This window comes from Malurus melanocephalus, unplaced genomic scaffold (genome assembly GCF_030028575.1).
Source record: "Malurus melanocephalus ecotype Western Australia unplaced genomic scaffold, MMel_1.1 scaffold_196, whole genome shotgun sequence".
Taxonomy (NCBI): Eukaryota; Metazoa; Chordata; class Aves; order Passeriformes; family Maluridae; genus Malurus; species Malurus melanocephalus.
Window position 1 is genome coordinate 179,040 of NW_026623428.1, and position 6,644 is coordinate 185,683.

A 6,644-nucleotide genomic window follows, 5' to 3' on the forward strand; every position below is an offset into this window, starting at 1 on the left:
AAAAAAAAAGAAGAATAACCTCCAAAACTGTAGCTGTGAAATATAAAAAGAAGGTTTAATAAAACCTTGTTTATGTGGAGCTTATATGAGCAACATGGCTGGGATAACCAAGTGAAAAGTAAAGGATACTAACAATTGAAATAATTAAGGAACATCATGTTTCCACTGTTCTTACACTCTTTTACCTGTCCTGCATTATCTTGTATATTTTGGTTATATGTTCTTCTGTATCTCTCATTTGGTTTACTATTTTCATGCTGAGAATCCCCAAAGATCCTCATTCTATGGTTTCTCCTCTCAATTTTTTTTTTCAGTATTGATTATAACTTATAGAGTATGTGCAGTGTATAATTGTCTTTTCTTGATTTGGTGAAAAGGAATATCATTAACTGAGTTTTAACACATCTGTTAGGAGGATGATACCAAATGTCTGACAGGCTGTGTGCTGAGTAAGACGGAAAATGTTTCAGCAAGATTGGTATAAATTATGAAGTCCTGACAAGTCAGAACACTCAGCTATGCCTCATTTTCATTTGTACTACYAAAAGTTATCTTTAAGCTTTTAACTGTGCCTTCTATCTTACTGTCTCTTAAAGTGCTGAAGGATGAAATTTTTTTCAAGMACATGCATTGGTTGAGAGGACAACAAATTAAAAAAAAACAGTTGAAATGCCTGTGGAAAAAAATTAAGAAAGTACTGCATAAGAGCAGATTATTAGCCCTAAAATTCAGACAACTTTAAATGTTGATCTCATCTTCTGTCTTCCATGTTTGCACTTGATTTCTGCACCAACACTGGGTGATACTGAAGTATACAGGTAATGCATATTATAATTTAATACGATGCCTTATTATCCAAAAGGACTTCTATTTTACTATTCTTTAATTTATGATGGGATCTTAAAAGCACCCAAACTAGCTGAGCTTTGTCTGTAAAGCTATAGCTGTCTTAAGCAAAAAGGGTGTGTTTTCATCTTTATTTGCAGATCTGCAGTCTGTTATTTTGGAAAATAATGGCAGGGCTGGGCTCGGTTCCTCATGTTTTGGCTGAGGCTTTTTATCCCTTTCCCTTTCCAAAATGCCAGTGTCCATTTTCTCTCCATCTCAGTGTTTCTGCAGAGTTGAACAGATGARTTCAAAGAGCAGCACTACAGATTTCTCTCAAAGTGCTCTGGGGTAGTGTGGGGCTCACTGCTTTTAGAAGCTGAAGTTACACATCGTTTGCCTACTTTGGGGAAATAATAATTTCCATACCTCGAGTTTTTTTGGTGTCATTAAGATCTTAAATGGCTTTCATTAGTTACTGCTATGAGCTTCTTTTCTATAAACCTGTTAGAAAGAAGAAAGAACAGAGCTCTCTGTAATTTGTGGTGATTTGGAGATGTAATGGTCAAACATAGGCACTACAGTGAACATTTATATTTAAAGCAATTGTAGTACAAGCTTTTCCTTGGAAACTAAATGCTCTCTCTACTTTTCTCTGTGCCATCAATTGGTCATTCTTTTCCATATTGCTGCTCTCCTAGCTTTCCTAGCCTGTTTTAGAACTTCTGTGGATTTTCTTACATGAAAATGTAAGAAAGTTTTGAAAAAGAAGTTACCGAATGCTTGATTTTCTGTAATGCTTTATCTAAATGGAACTTGGGTGAAATTAGTCACATAGAGCATTTCATCAGAGTACACTGCAGATTTAAACCCAAAAAGTAAAAATCCCTGTTTGTCTCCCATCCTCTTCATTGCACTGGCACAGCACTCTTGCTAAGGCATTTCTTGCCCCTTTAAATATTCCTAATTAGGACTTTGGGCCTGGTTCTTCTTCTAAAATCTTAGGGAAATGTGTCACCCTTCCTTCAACACAGGATTTGAACTCTWAGTGTGACTACAGCACATCCTTTCTGGTGTTTTGAATAAGGAWATTATTAGTGAACAGAATAGACCACTCAAGGATTCAAAACTTTCTACACCTTTTTGGACAGATGATGGCATCTGCCAGGTTTTGGTCTCTAGAGTTCTTATTAGGCTAAACTTGTGTGGGGGAAAAAAAAAATCACTCTGAAGAAGAGTATCTGTTTGATTTTAGCTGCTATTTGTAGGTGTCTTTAGACCAGGAACAGCTTTCAGKGCTTCACATCCTGGATCCACCTTTTCTCCTGGGCAGATGTTCTCTGCTGGAAGTGTCAAAGAAATCCAGATTCCATGGGAATAATTTCCTTATGTATGCATATTATTAAACATGGGCAAAGTTGATATTTTATAAAATAGATTATTTTACAGATAGAAGAGCGGTTAGCACATTTTAAGCAATGGCAACTCTGATATCCCKTGTTTTTCAGAGATGGGCTGAACAATGGAGGGTTTCCCATGGTAAAAGCATTGCTGTAAATGTTTCTTCTGGTAATGTAATTAGGAAGTTTTGGCTCCAGTAAACGTAACTTAAACAAAACATGTTGTCCTCGGCAAACTTGTTAAACAGGCATAGCCTTGTCTAAAAAGAAAGCAGGGACAGACAGTGTTCCCATGGAAACTCAGTTAAAATTCTGATTTGGATAYGAGCATAATCAGTGCTACAATCTAAATTCACTGAATTAAATGAAAAAGAGTCTTAGTTATGAAGGCAACAGTATAAAAGTATCTCTGTGCATGCAAGAGTCAGAGCCTTCCATCCTTATAAATTCTAACTACATGTTAAAACAGAATAAAGCAGGGAAAATTGTATGAGACCCTTCTCTTTTTGACTTCTGTGGCCATTTGTGCCATTTTTTTAATACAAAAATTTTTTTAATACAAAAATTGATGTAACAATATAAACTGAATCTGTTGAAATATACTTTAGTGCAGTCTGTTATAGTTTACTGCTAATGTGTGGTTCTGATTTCCTTTTATTTTAAATAAAAGGGCTTTTCCCTTAAGGCAGGATATATCAGCCCTGTACTGCGAGATAATGTTTGCTTCTGTTACAGATGTGCTTAGAAATTTATTAGTTCTGGAAAAGGCTCTGTCATTCGTTTTGTAAAACAGCAGAAAAATACAGAATTGATTGAATTTGCCTTAATTAGAAAATCAAATATGTTTCCTAAATGTGTTGTAGCAGAATTTCCAGGAGAACCTTTGTCATTTAGAAGTGTCTACATTTTGGAAAGTGGTAATTCACAGTTATTTTGATGCCTAGGAATATGATAGAGACTTGAGAATAGCAGCCCAACCTTCACTGATTGCAGTGTGGAATGAGTGCTTCTGGAAAGCCCATCARGACCAGCACCCCTGGAATGTGCCTGAACAGCTCTAAAACCTGKCCTTTGCAGGGTTAGCTTTCCTTGGGAGTCAATAACAGGTTTGCCTGTGCACAGCAGCACAATCTCTGGAAAGTGCTGCCAAAAGTCCTTCCTTTGAGTGGGGTTTGAGGGGCTTTTGATTTCTCCAGAGCTCCATTCTCATCGTGTGCTGGGCATCCCTTAACCCTCCCAGACCCCAGTGAGCCCTGAGTGCTCAGCACCTTCCAGGCAAAAGCCCCAGCTGAATTTGCACCTATCACACAACTTATTAGAAAGCGAAGCTGTTTTGCATGACAAATCCTTAGTTTAATGTATAATCAGACAGGTCCCTTTCAGAAACCTTCCTGAATTATTTCAAAGCTCTTACATTAAAGAGGATTATCTTTGGTGCCTGTGATATTGATTTCCCTCAAAACTTATCAATTTATACTTCTTAAAAATGCCTTAAGGCTGAATTGACAACTAAATCCTACAAATCATTAGTATATAAATTGTATTCGACTGCTTGTTGAAGTATCTGGATAGCAGTTTATGAGAAGTAAGTATGGTCCATTTGTAGCTTTATTGTGAAAGTCATGTCAGCACTTACACTCTTTCCAGGAGTTAATAACTCACCCAGAGAAGTTCACCTATGGCCATAACTTGACCTGCAGATCTTAGGCAATKCTGACATTTTATGAAAAAATTTAAAAGTCTGTCAGTCCCTTTTAACTTTATCAGTCTCAACATTTTTAAAGGCCTTATTTCTTTGTGGTTTTTTTTTTCTTGAATTATCAATGAAAACATTTATTAATTTTGGATTTTGTCATAAGTTAGTYGATATATTGTACTTTGTATTTCGTAGTTTTAAGGAGGTGATCTCATCTTTGTCTAATGAAGCAAACAAGCTCTTGGCTAATTTTCAGCAATATGAAAGCACCTTTTATTATGTTAATAGTCACCAAATGAGACAAAGCAACCATTACTGCTGACACCTCTGTAGGCTCATGTAACAATTCTGAAGATGTTGGTTTCTTATTCTGGTGAGCAAATGAGTAAAATAGAAAGTTTTCATTCTAACCCTGATTGCTTGAGCTCTTGGATGACATTAGCTGTTCTCYAGTTCATGTGCATGAAATTCTACACATTGGATAAAGCAAAAGATAAATTATTTTCCCTGATACAGGTCATTGCTAAGAGGTATAGTTAACATTTCTTGGCCGTGTTTCAAAATCATGGCAGTAAAATGTTCTTATGAAATAAAGTTTAGCTAAATGTGAAAATGTTTAGGTTACAGCCAATGTTAATCCATGGTTTTAAAAACTGACTTTCAAGTGGGCTATACATATGAATATACTGAATGCACCTTGAAAGATGATGTTTCTTTTTATTTAACACATAAAAAGTAGGAGGATATGAAAGAGATGAAAATTTATGTCAGTACACTGGAAAATCTTTCAGCATTATCAATCTAAGATTTCTTTCAATTCCTGACATGGTTTAAACCTCTAGTTCAGGAGATTTCAAGAATGCCAGTTTATAGTTCAAATTCTAGCTCCTAATTTTGTTTAACAAATAGGCAACTGTGGTCAGTTATTTAGTGACATGAATATTACATAAAAAATACATTTTTGATCCAAAAATGATAAAACCCTAGGCAAATAAAACTGCTTTTGCAGTAAACTTCTGGAAAAGTTTAGCATCTGTATCTTTAAAAATCATTCAGTAAAAGACACAAACATAAATCAGGTTGCAAATCCACCAGTGCTATTTTCTTTGTACTTGCAACTGAAGAATATTGTGGTACTACTTTATTTCAAACACATAAAAAGACATTCACTGAGTCTTTTATGTACTTTTTTGTACTTTTCTAAGACTATAGATTATCACCATATGGTTAAACAGCAAAAACACTTTTAAATTAAGTAAAACATTTAAAAAATAATAAAAATTAAATAGAAATAATAATAGAAGAAAAAAAAATAAAACCTTGGGAACTATACTGGAGCATTACAGTAAACATTTAACTTATGAATCATCTAATAGATATGGTGTTGAAAGGCTGGAGACTTTTATTCATTATGAGGTCCTTCTGATGTATTATTTGACTTCAAGTAGCATGACTCATATTTTCAGAAATTCGACGTAATTTGTTAATCACAATATAGCACAAACAGTTTGTAGAGATTGTCATTGTTATTGTAATTCAGTAAATAACAGATCCAAAACTTATTTCCAAATGATGTGGTTTGATAAAATGTCTATGTTTCCTCATTCAGTGTCCCAAGCTTGGTCTGACTGATGGGGTTTCATGTGTTCATAGACCTTGAAAGGAAAAAAGTCCCCCCTGTGACAGCAGAGGGAGGGGATGGTTGGCAGTCAGGGAATGCTGGATTCAGTCAATCCCCTCTCCCTGCAAGRACTGGCACCAGCACAATCTCCATTCCTTGGTCCCAGCTCTGTGATGGAGGGACMTTGAACTGCCAGGAGACAAACTGGACACAGAACTCACTCGTGACTTCACTGTGCAGTGGATGCCACGAGATTTATCTGCAGTGTCTGGTCCAAACTGTTCTTTGTCTGGTGGCAGCACAGCGTGTACCCGATCTGCTGTGGGAGGGGTAAAACCACTTTGGAAATAGTGATGGAAGCTTTGCCCAAGTCTGAGCTCAGCCTTTCTCACGATGCTGAGATTTGTAGAAACTTTTTTTTTTTTTTTTTTTTTTTTATGGTTAGTATGCTTAGGTAGTAGCCAGGATCAAGTCTGAAAAGAAAATACGATCAAGGATGGAATGTGTTATGTTTTAGTTATAAGTGGAAGCAGAAAGTCTTATACATCCTAAGAGAATCTGGTCAAAGCCTCTAAGAGTTCAGATAAATATCCTAATTTCTGGCTGTTTGTCTGGACTTTGAGCCTCTTAGGGTTCCTTAACTGCCAACTGGAAATCACAGCCTTCTGGCTGAGATGGAAAGCTACTCTGGCTATGCTGCTCTAAACTAAGACCTCAGCTGTAAGAAGCAAAGCTTTTTCTGAGAACTTGACAAGTCCTGGATCTTCCCTTAAGGTTTATAAAAGTGCTTACAAATGCATAGTGTTCCTATTTTTTGTTTCAGTCATGAGTTGTACTTGAATCGCAAGAAAACCCTATAAAACTAAAAAATGGTTGGGGAGTTATAAAAATACTCTCACTACTTCATTATTTTAGCATTACTGTGGTCAGATTTCAATCTTCACATGCTTCCTATACCATTGGAATTCAGAAATATTTCTTAGAGCAGTGGCCATGCTAGGAGAGGCTGGAAGAAAGTTGAAGACTCGTAGGAATTCATAAAAGCTCTGCCACCAGCACAGTTTCCTCTGTGACAGCTCTTGCCTTCTCTCTGCAGGCTGCT

At 36.2% G+C, this 6,644-nt stretch overlaps 2 protein-coding genes across 2 annotated transcripts in view; one reads left to right on the forward strand and one right to left on the reverse strand.

Annotated features, from left to right (window-relative positions):
* CACNA2D3 (calcium voltage-gated channel auxiliary subunit alpha2delta 3) overlaps nucleotides 1-6,644 on the forward strand; it is a gene marked incomplete at its 5' end in the record, with an annotated part of 215,312 nt that overhangs the window by 161,189 nt on the left and 47,479 nt on the right. The window lies entirely within an intron of this gene.
* Nucleotides 1-6,644, reverse strand: part of LRTM1 (leucine rich repeats and transmembrane domains 1) — a 19,652-nt gene that overhangs the window by 10,016 nt on the left and 2,992 nt on the right. The window lies entirely within an intron of this gene.